Source organism: Mytilus edulis, chromosome 13, assembly GCF_963676685.1.
Source record: "Mytilus edulis chromosome 13, xbMytEdul2.2, whole genome shotgun sequence".
Taxonomy (NCBI): Eukaryota; Metazoa; Mollusca; class Bivalvia; order Mytilida; family Mytilidae; genus Mytilus; species Mytilus edulis.
The window spans coordinates 8,193,544-8,206,443 of NC_092356.1; positions in this window are offsets into that span (position 1 = coordinate 8,193,544).

Sequence of the window (12,900 nt, forward strand, 5' to 3'; positions counted from 1 at the left end):
AGTGGTTGATGATGATTATAATATAAATGTTGACTTTAACTTCTTACCATTACCTACTGATTTACTTCCCTTAAACCACTGTAGATATGTTGTTGTACTAGACTATATTGTTCAGGAGTTGAAACAATGTTCTATATGTGAAGTGCCCTTACAATTACACAATTCATTGGGAGTCAAACCTTATGGTGTTGCTGGTACTTTGTATGTACAATGTACAGAATGTGGAGATGTTGCTAGAATTAGATTAGGGAAAACACATTATGCAAATGGTAATAAAGGAGGAGTTGGTAGGTTGGATGTAAATACAAAATTAGCTGCAGGTAAACAAATGTTCTTTCAATTATAATAACGATATAGTTTGGTCATTGATATATATATATATGAAGAATGTACTACGTATAAAGAAAAGAGTTGTGGTATGATTGCTTATAAGACCACGTTCCAACAGACTCCTAATACATACAAGTTAACAGCTTTAGGTCACCATCCAACCTTAAACGATGAGCAAAACCAATACCACATACATTTATTGTCAGCTATAAAATGCACCAAATGATAATTGTAAAACAATTCAAACAAATTAAAAACTAACAATTTTTTAAAGTTCTTAGCAATGAATGAAAAATAAATATGTTACACAGTATGAAATCAAATTAAAGCACTGAATTACAGGCACCTGACTTGACACAAGCACATACAGAATATGGAGGGGTTAAATTCTTTGCAAGTGCTCAACTTAGGACAGGGTTGTACATGTACAGCACAATTTATGAACAAAATATAAAAGTCAGTTGAAAAGGGCTCATTTTTATAACTCATCAGAGCAATATATAAAAAGCAGAAAAAAAACAAGTAACAAACACACAAACTTGGTGTGGCAGGTTATTTATACATTTATAAATTTATGTTTGTATTAAACTATGAAAAGTGCAGAAAATACTTAATTCCAAGATTGGCTTAGCCGTGTTAGTGGGTTGATACATTACATGTACCTAAATGTTATTTAAAGACATTTATCTAAAGTTCTGACAATTCAAATTAAAAGAGCATGTTTTTTTTTTTGTTTAATTTCAAAATTCTATATGATGCATTAAAGTAGAATATTAACTGTAAAATTGAGGAAATTTAATTTGATAACCAAAATAGTATTCATATGAAAAATTTACATCATCAAGTTGCTCTGATTTCGTGATTCAAAGCACATATATTTCGTTGGATGATTTTTTTTTAAACAATTCACATGGGAATCAAGTGTGTTCCTTGTCAAAATCAGGTAATAACAGATTGATATTATTCTTATACAACAAATGCGTTACATCGGTATTTAAGTAATAATATGATACGTACCAAACCTAATAACAGTTTCCTGAATTCTAAGACCTACACGTTTTTAGAAAGCTTTAAATAGTCAATCATAATCTTGTGGAAACAACGTGTCAAATTGTTGTAGTTTGATCTTTAAATTTTAATCAACTTGATACAATTCTATCAAACATTTAAAGCAAAGTATAATGTAACATTTAACTAATGTTATAAAGAACCACATTGACTTCTCGCGTCTGGCGCAAGAACAACATTTCAATCATGAGCTTATTTACAACCACTGGCCATGGGTCGATGCCATTGCTGCTGGACTTTTTATTCCCGGAGTGTATCACCAGTAGTCAGTCCTTCTGCGTTGACACATCGATACATGTATGGTCAAAATTATGAATTAACTGTTAACTAAACTTAGAATTTTTGTACTACTAAGGCTTTTTTTAACTCAGGAATAGATAACTTGAGCTGTATTCGCCAAACATTTTAGGAATTTTAGATCATGTATACTCTTCAACTTCGTACTTTATTCTGAATTTTTTTTAACTTTTTTGGAATCGATTTTCACTGATGAGTCTTTTGTATAAGAAACGAGCGCTTAGCGCAAATACAGATGTCATTCTTTGTGTCTACAGTGAGTTAATTTGAACATATTTAAACGACGACATTAAGGTCTAAATTGTAACCGCATATTCATAAGATCACTAAAGTTGTTAGCCAACAGGGGTCGAAATTGGCGCTGGTCCGGTGGTCCGAGACCAGTAGAATTTGCGTCGGACCAGTAGATTTTGTCAGCTGGTGGTCCGGCGGACCAGTAGAAATTTGTCGATAAAACTCACTGATTGCATCACAATTTCTGTTTGTTTGCAAACAAATTTACCTAGAAATCAATTTCGGAAGGACCGCCGAACAAAAAAATAAATAAGTGTCATTCAAAAGGAAGATCGGAATAAAGTTTATGAAATTGACAAAAGGAAACGTAAATATAAAAAATCCTGGGAAAAGATCGCGAATTGTTAAATTATATAGTCGATAGCAATGTAGGGAATTGTATAACATGTGAACAAATTGTCATTCTGTGCAGACGACCAGACGACCTAGTCAGGCACCATATGGTCGTCGTGAGAATTGTGATGATGTGGAAGACAATTTTGACATTTTGTCTGTCCTTGATTCTGATTTTGATAAAGAAAATCATTGAGATTATCAAAGTATTTATCAAAATCAGGACTCTCTCTTTTTCGTTTCTAACATACTAGAACACACCCGCGAAATCGCGGGGAAATAGAGCGTATGTAAACTGTAAAAAAAATATACTGACTGGAGAATTTCAGGAGAGATATCAAAAGTCAAAGGTACTTAGGGACTGGGCACATTTTTTTGCCCTCCCCCTATTTACCAAATACTGATTTTTATACTTTCTGTTTTTCTGTACTCTATGAACATGCATATATACTTTAATTACTATACAGAGAATTTTTGTTGATTATATGGGGAATCACTGAAGCATGAGAGGAACGACCCCCTCCCTTATGAAAAGTTCTGGATCCGCCACTGTAAACTAATTGATAGTAAATATCAAATATTCATTTTCGTTTTCCTCCCAAAATAACCCAAACTGAAACACGTTAACCAAGTATGATAAATGCTAGAACTCAAAATGATAGCAGAAAGCAAATTTATATACTTTATTCATAGTCTTTGTATCATATGTTCAAGGTACAGAAAAGGAATTTATAGTAAATTATAACAAATACAGTTATTCATAGTAAATGTATGTAAGTATGTACAGAAATATATCCGCAGTGACCGCCGTTGATTATAATCCATAGGCGGATCACATGGGGGGCCTGGAGGCCCTGCCCCGCATTTCGTTGAAAAAATTGGTTGATTATATGGGGAATCAGTAAAGCATGAGAGGAACGCCCTCCCCCCTTTTTAGGTCAGTCAGTGCCCCCCTCCCTTATGAAAAGTTCTGGATCCGCCACTGTAAACTAATTTATAGTAAATAGCAAATATTATTCATTTTTGTTTTCCTCCCAAAATAACCCAAACTGAAACACGTTAAGCAAGGATGATACATGCTAGAACTCAAAATGACAGCAGAAAGCAAATTTATATACTTTATTCATAGTCTTTGTATGTTCAAAGTACAGAAAAACACAAACCGGAAGTCTAATCTGACTTAAAGTTTTGGCCAATGACGGGAAAATATCCGGACGCATTCTTTTTCGTTTTTATCCCAAAATAACCCCACCTGAATGATCATAAGAATGGATGACAAATGCGACTATACATTTTACCTATAGGACACAGAGGCATGATGATTAATGTATTGTGGAAGGAGGAGAAACGACACCCAAAATGAGGTCTTCTCGTTTAATAGTATAGATATATGTAAAAGAAAGCATGAAAATGAAAGTAAAAATCGTTTACATTAGTGTTAGTCAAATGAATGTCATGTTTGCAGGACCAGTAGATTTGCAGCCGGACCAGTAGATTTTTCAGTCCACTGGTCCGGCTGGCCAGTAAACAAAAAAGCTTATATTCAACCCCTGTTAGCCAATGACATTTACCTAAGTCAGACGATAACTGCAATACTCCATTTAAAGTTAAGCTGTTATGAACATAATTCTCATTTGTTAGTTATTCAATCTTTCTTATTATGAAGGTAAAAGTGTCTAGAATTGTAAAATAATAATTATTGTTCTTGAACAATCATCTTTTTTTAACAATGTATTTTAGATTGAATTATTCTACAGTGTATTTTGTACATTGATAATTATGCCTGTCGCGACGTATGGGACATACTTTGATACGCTTGTCTTCCCGTCTAACCGTCCGTCCATCCGTCCCTGAACTAGTTTATGTGTATTGTTGTTTTCAAAATGTAAAATCACAAAAATACTGAACTCAGAGGAAAATAAAATTGGAAAGTCCATAATCACATAGCAAAATCAAATGACAAAACACATCAAATACGAATGGACATTAACTGGCATATTCTTGAATTGGTACAGGCATTTTCAAAGAGTCGAGTGCTTTTTCGGATAAACAACAATTCGTAAAGGAGTAGGTTCAGTAAGACCCCTTTTTGGCCCCAAAATTAAGCAGTTTTGCAAAATTGTGAAAATGTAATCTTTTAGCTATTTTTTGGAAAGTAGAATGCTTCTGCTACATAAATATGTGCTGTTTTTGACAATACAATGCACATATATCGTGTACTAGCATCATAAAGTCATGCTAAATTACTGAAATCTTCACAATTATAGCATTTTAGTTAAATTTTAGACGGTTTCCGTCTTAAATGAAAGTGGCCGCATTCGTGTTCATTCATAATATTGAAATGTAAGTTGTATTTGATGATAATACATAACATATATAAAGGTTGAGGATGAACACGGATGCGGCCACTTTCATTTTTGACGAAAACCATCTGAAAAGTGACGTTTTTTGGCATATTTGATAGATTTTTCATATTTAAGCTTCAATCGGAGCGTTTTTAATGACTGAATCCTTTAAAATCTTTAACATAAACTAATCGAATCAATTGAAATAGACACTTAAGTGTTTAAAAAGTGTCCTAAATATCTCGTTAGATGAAACTGAAATTTGGGGCCAAAATTGGCCCTTACCGGACCTACTCCAAACTAGACTAAAATGATGTTTCTGGTATTCGGGATAGTTGAATATAGAATACGTTGGCTTGTGCTATTTATGAAGTGTAAGACTGCGATTTCGTATTATCTGTTAGCTTTTATGATCTTTTTGAGTTCTCTTAAAACTCGTATTTAAGGTAGATAGGGTATCTTCCTCCATCTTGGATTTGAAAATACCAGAAAACAAGGTCCAGATCTTTAATAGAATCTGCAAATGTTTAGAGTAGTGGGTAATTCATGTGTAAGAACTTTCATTTCAATATAGAAAATGGCATGTTTTATCATATTTATGGTTGTATTTTACAAAAAAACGGAAAACTTTTGTTTGGTTAAATTTTTCCAACTTTGCCACATAAGAGAAAGCAACTCAAATGCAAGGGCAGATAATTCAGATTAAGGTACTTGTACAACAGAATGTATTAGGAATTTACCTATTTTATAATGTAGCAAGAAAACGGGTCCGGTGACCCCATTTTTTCTTCTCTTAACTGAAAGCATACTGTTAAAGCTATCTTCTCATATGTTATCTCAAAATTATGTGGTGTAGTGTACGCTTTACTGCAGACAATTGGGTTTTCCATGCATAATCTATACAAAAATACATTTTGAACACCGTGTAGCGTGAAAAAAACTCCGTGACCCATTCTTTTTATTAATCTTTTTTTAAAAGCATGATATAAACTACCTTTTGGCAAATTATTAAAAAACTTCTATAGATTATAATTTAGACACCCCATCTACCTTAATTTGAATTTCAACCACCCTTTTTGATTCGGGTGTCACTTGCAAATCTTATGTCGACAAACAGACTTGTGTGTTTTGGTTATACATTCTCATACACTTTTTTTTTTTAAATTCATAAATATATGATGATGACAGACTTTATCTTGATTATATGATATTTTTATATGTTCAGGATATAATTAATTCTCAATCTAATTGTTCTTTTCCTGTTTGCTATATTTGTGTTAAAATCACAACGTTTGTCTTTTCATGAAAAAAATATTATAAAAAAGTATAGATAAGATAAGGTTATAAATATGGAATAACTGTTTCACAAATGATATCGGATATGTTCCTTACGTCGTAACTACAATCCCCTTCCCTTTCATGAATGTGACCTACCGAATTAGACTATTTACCGGATTTGTAATCACATAAGCAACACGACGGGTGCCACATGTGGAGCAGGACTTGCTTACCCTTCCGGAGCACCTGAGATCACCCCTAGTTTTTGGTGGGGTTCGTGTTGTTTATTCTTTAGTTTTCTATGTTGTGTCATGTTTACTATTGTTTTTCTGTTTGTCTTTTTCATTTTTAGCCATGGCGTTGTCAGTTTGTTTTAGATTTATGAGTTTGACTATCCCTTTGGTATCTTTCGTCCCTCTTTTATAAAAAACATACATTGTTGCTACTGTATGGTTACTATGCAATCAAAGACAAATCAGTATATATTTGTAAACGGTATCTGTTCATTTAATGTGACATAATCAATATTCAAGCACAAATCTTGTTTTTATAGAAACGTAAGTTTATAGTAATTAGATAATTTTCCGTTTTGATTGAATTGAAATCGTGATTCACATTCTACGAAAATACATTTCGATGTAAAAGCCTGTAATATGCATGTGCGTTACCTTTGTTAAAGATCATGTCAGTTGTTAACGTATGGCATGTTTTTGATGTTTTTGTAATTCCAGATATTTGACAAGTAAAATAAAAATTTATAAAGACCTTTTAATTATCGAGACTATTTTGAGCTTGGCACATTGAAGGTACATTAACATATTGGCGAAGACTATAAATTACAGAAACACTTTATTTTGTAAAAATAAAGGTATCAATAGCATACCGGTGTACAAAAGTCATAAATCGATTTAACTGAAACAAATCCAAAACCAAGGTAATCAACTTTAAGAGAAAAACAACGGAAAACAGAAACTCTTAACTCATACAAAAACCAAGGCTAACATACATCGAAATAGACTATTGGATAACAACTGCCATATATTCTTTACTTGATACAGGACATTCTACGGGTTTTTTTCTCGCCATCCAAATCTCCCGCTTATAAAGCAATGTAATATTAAGAATACCTAAAATGTCAACATTACATGACATAATACAGTACAAAAAACCAAACAAGCAGATATAGATAAATAGATAATTGAATAGTACATCACAATATGCAAACCATAGAATAACAACGGACACCTCACATGTACACTAAAACAAAGTTATGAACTATGCGTCATCAGAATGTATCAACGCAACAAAAAAGACATCACAGGTAAATTTTTGAAAATAAAATATATAATTGGGATTAAGTTTGAAATGATATTACGTTATGTATTTTCTAACCATTACAAGAATATTTATATATAACTATGTCAGTAATCGTTTTCTTCTAGGCAAAAACCGATTAAAAGATAAACAAGTCCCATCAAACATGTCAAATACTTCATAGAAAGCTGAAGACATAATCAAAAACTTAGGTTTATTTTCAGTGCTCAAGACCGCCAGTGGTTTTCATTTCGTACTCTACTTATCATGAAGTAAGGGATAATCATTCTCTTACAAACTTAGACTATTATAAAGTGCTCAAGGCTCATATTAATTAGTTTTATTCTAGAATTAGTTTCATTGTCATGCAAATTAAATGTTTATTATTGATGAATAACTTTATTTTTTAGCATTTCATTTATATATTAACTTAAATGATGTATGGGCTTTTTTTTTATATAATTTCTGATATATGTCGAAAAAATGCGTTATAGACATATTAGTATAAAGAAAAAGTAGGAATTGTAGTTGTTTCCTGATTGTGAGTATGAATGTCAATTATTAAATATTTCAGTTATAAATTACCCTTGATTCAAATTTACAGTTTAAATCAATGAAAACAGTTCAGTTACAAATAATTTAATTTTGCAGCCAATATTTTGGTCCAACTTTTAAATCAATTCTATTCAATTGTGTCAGAGAAATGTTCTTATAAAATGCCTTTAAAAGATTTAAACATATTCGAATCGATAATTTTCTATTATGTTTTTCCTCTTTTAATATAATAATCTTTATTTGTCATATAAGTAACATTATACTTGTGACATAAACAAAAGTAACAACAACAATAAAATGACTGAGTTGAACACACACATATCTATATATATACAAGTAAAACTAACTAAGAGTCCCTTGTCCTCAGCTCTAAAGACTGTTTTATAAAGGAGCCTGTTTTCTTTTTAACTTTGTTTATATTAGAAGAACTTAGTAGGACTACTAGTTTTTGAGTATCAGATAGATTTGGAAACATAGGATTATCTATTTCCATGTCATTAAAAAGTTTTCTACATAAAACATTATTGATTTGACAGTAGAGGAGAAAGTGAGTTTCATCTTCTAAGGTTTTACAAGTTGGACATGTTCTATTGTCTCGAGGTATTTTTTAGATATCTGTCCTTCTTAATGAGCAAATTATGGGACTAATTCTAATTTTGGTAAATAAACGTCTAGTATTAAAATTTGGATATTGTAGATAAAATTCTTGGTCTTGTTTGATTTTAATATTTTTTTATAGAAAAAGTTAGTTATTTTCGTTCAAACTGTTTATTTTATTTTCCAGTAAATCTGAATAAAAGTTGCTTCTAATATTCTTAATTTAAGTCTTTAGTTTGTTAACTTGTTCCATATTTTGACAGGACATTATTTTTTGTATATCAATATTCATTTCTTGTGTTGAATCTTTGATAAAAGTGGACCAAGTATAAATTCCTTGTGCATCAAGCTGTTTACTTAATGTATAACTTTCTTTTAGTAATGGGTTTATGTTTTCAGTATTTAATCTAGCCCAATAAAGAATTGCTTGTTTTTTTATATATTTTTCTATTGGTTGTCTACCAAGTTCAGCTTTAACACCTAAATTAGCAGATGTTTTTTTAGTACCTAGAATATATTTACAGAAATTAACATGAACCTTTTCGAAGGGAGTCTTATCCAAATATTGGAAATTATCTATATCTTTGTTTTGCGATTTTTAATCTGCCTTTTGCTCTATAATAAGATTGATATGTATCCATGTATGATATTTCAGCATTATATGTTAAAATTGGTTTTATAAGAGAATCAAAAAGATTACAGGATACATTAACAGGGATATTTCCCAAAAAAAACTGCATGTGTTTTTAATGAAAACAGAGCTTTCCTTGCTAAATCTGTTAAACATGCATTTAGATTTCCGTTATTTTTTATCAGAGTGCCTAGAAATTTATACTCAGTAACGTTATCAATTTTTTCATTGTTGAACCTTACAATGTATGGTTACAGTCTTGTAGTTCTTTGTTCAATGATCATTGTTTTTGTTTTTGTAGTATTTAGACATAACTGCCATTTCACAGTAATTTGATAAGTTAGTTATTAAAAAGTTATTTTGAAGACCTTCTTTACTTTCGGATAAAATTATAAGGTCATCGGCAATCAAAAGACTTCCTATATCAGAATTTAATATTCTCAAGGGATTTGAACCTTTATGGTCAAAATTTTCAACTATGTCATTAATAAATAAATTGGAAAGTGTGGGACTAATACTGTCCCCTTGTTTTACTCCTCGGTCAATGGGAAAGAATCTAGAATGTTTATCATTATATTTTAAATATGCTTCAGTATGAATAAACTGTTGTTTTATTATTTCAAACATATGTTTCCCTACACCCATTTTAGCTTATTCATAAAGCATTCCAATTCTCGTAAGTAAATCAAAAGCCCTTTTAAGATCTACAAAACAGACATAAAGTTTTCTTTTATTTTTATGAATATATTTATTAATCAAAGTTTTAAGGATAAATACACTGTCTGCAGTTCTATGATTAACTCTAAATCCAAACTGGGCATTATTTAATTTTCTTTTACCATAGTTTTAATCATTCTTTGATTTAAGATACTGCTAAATAATTTGGATATACAGTTGATTAAAGAAATTCCTCTGTAATTGCTTGGATTACATTTGTCACCAGATTTATGTACTAAAGTTATGTATGCAGAATTCCATGAAGTTGGATAGTATCCTGTTTTTAACATAAGATTAAATAGTTTAGCATATGCTTTGGTAGTTACTGGACTACTAAATTTAATTACCTCGTTCAACACATTATCTGGACCGCTTGCTTTTCCATATTTTTTTTTTTTTTATAATACATTTATTTCAGAGCAAGTAATAGGCCTGTCTGTCTCTGGGTTAAAAAAATAGTATCGTCAATAATTTCAGCTTTTGCTCAATTTTAGTTTGAAAATCATTATTTATTTTTGAAAACTTTCCTTGATTTTGGAAATGTTTAATTGTGCTTTCACTGTCCTTTAACATTTCTTTTAAATCATCATCTCCATCTATATTTTTGTTTTCTAGTGATTTTAGTATTTCCCAGTATTCCTGAGGATTTTTATTCATCGAATCTGATTTTCCCTTTAAATTCTATTTTTTGTTTTGTTTTGTTAACTTTCTTAAAGATTTGAGTAAACACAAATATTTATGTTTCAGTGAACAGTTAAAGGGATTTTGCCTTAATTCTTTTCCAACTTCATTTATTGACTTTTTATATTCATATACTTCATTATCTGACCATTTTTGTTTCTTTTAAAGTTTGGTATACCTCTTACAAGTCTTAGTGTACAAGATTTTTCTGTTAAGTTGCATAAAATTAAGTCAAGCTCACTAGCTGCCTGATCTATCCCATTTTGATTTTCACTATATTTCTTTGATTCAAAGTTTATAATTTCATTTATAAAATTTTCAGAAGATAGAGTTTGAATTAAAATATATTTTTGGAGTTATCGTTCCACTTATAAGATTTCATTGTTTTCCACTTGTCTTCTGGAAACGATACTGTTTTTCACTTATATAACATTTAAGAAATATTTCAACTTTTTAATGCATTCCTTTGATATTGTTTTTTTGTTGTTGGTGTAATTTGAAGTTATTAATGAAATGATATTCATAATAACATCAACTGTATAAGGGACGACATCAAAAGTTCAATGTAGGACACAAAACTTAATTCATATAGTTTTTTCAATGACCCCCTACCCCCCCCCCCCCTTTCTTAACTTATTTTTTGGAAAAATTGATTGACCAATAAGAAAATATTAAAGTCGATGTCAATTAAACAAAAGTTGCAGCAATTTTGACCCCCCATCTACCATACTATTTGAATTAAGTTGTTTATCCTTCATTGGTTTTTGATGTCGTCCTTGAATTTAGTTGCACCAGTATACTTCATCTTATTGTGGTTTCTTTGTTTGTTTCACAATACAACTTTTAGTCAGGTGCAATCACTGTGATAAATCCTTTCAATCTGATAAATGTGCTTTGAGTCAATTGTAACGCATTTATAGAAACTCTTTGTTTTGAACTGTAAATAGACACAAATAATATGATAATCCTTTACTAAGAACATGATTTACATTCATTCTTTACAATTTAGAGTCATCAAATTCTACAATTTCATTGGCTGACAGCACTTCGTTATATATAGTAAATGTTTTTTTCATAATTCTTTTCTCTTTCATCTTTAATCAGTAAGCTTTTTTCCTACGGAAAATGTCTCAAGGGTATTGAAAAAATCGTTAGTGAAGTTGTTAAGAGTTCACTTTCATGATTAATCTATACTGATAAATCATTCATGTATTGTTGTTCGGTGTGATCCAAGGCTCCATGTTGAAGGCCGAACCTTGACCTATAGCGGTTTACTTTTATAAATTGTAACTTGGATGGAGAGTTGTGTCATTGGTTCTCATACCACATCTTCCTATATCTATATTGGATTTCATAGTACATGGAAAGCCATGTACTATGAAAATAAGAAAGTAAAACACTGACTTTTCATTGAACGAAAAGGGATGAGTATGTTCTAAATAGAAAACAAAAAACTGTCCAATCGGCTTATGACAATACCAAAACGCAAAAAAAATCAGGCTTGTTCAATTGCCACAAAGCACTGCATAGAAAAGCACTGCTTAGAAATCTGAACATGGCTCATTGCCACACAAGACTACATAGAAAACTTTTTTAATCGCCACACATCACTGTATAACAATCTCAAGATAGTTCAAGCGCCACAAAGCACTGCATATAAATCTGAAGATATTTTAAACGCCACAAAGCATTGCATAGAAATCTGAAGATAGTTCAGCTCCACAAAACACTACATAGAAAAGCACTGCTTAGAAATCTGAACATGGCTCATAGCCACACAAGACTACATAGAAAACTAAAGCTTTTTTAATCGCCACATATCACTGCATAACAATCTCAAGATAGTTCAAGCGCCACAAAGCACTGCATAGAAATCTGAAGATATTTTAAACGCCACAAAGCATTGCATAGAAATCTGAAGATAGTTCAATCGCCACAAAAGCATTGCATAGAAATCTGAAGCTATCTAAATTGGCACAAAGCACTGCGTAGAACTCTTAAGATAGTTAAAGCACCACACAACAATAGATAGAAAACTAGAGCTTGTTCATTCGCCACAAAGCACTGCATAGAAAACTGATGAGTATTCAAGATCAACAAAGCACTGCATAGAAGGTGAAGAGTATGCAAGCTCCACAAAGTACTACATAAACATCTAATAAAAATGTGTAAGCCCCAAACAGCATTTTCTTTCATTTAGAATTGATGTGCAGTTAGAGAAACAATCAAATTACATGTATATACAAAGAGACTACAGTTCACGAATGAACTAAAAAAGGGGAAAGAAGAAAAATAAATCAAATTCTGTATGTGTCTGTTCCAAGTCAGTAGCTTGTAGCCCAGTGGTTCTATTTGTTCGAAAATTGTTTTGTAACTAATAAGGCCGTTAGTTTTCTTAATTGAATTATTTCATTTTTTTAAACGCCTTTTTTACCCGACTATACAGTGTGGATTTTTTCT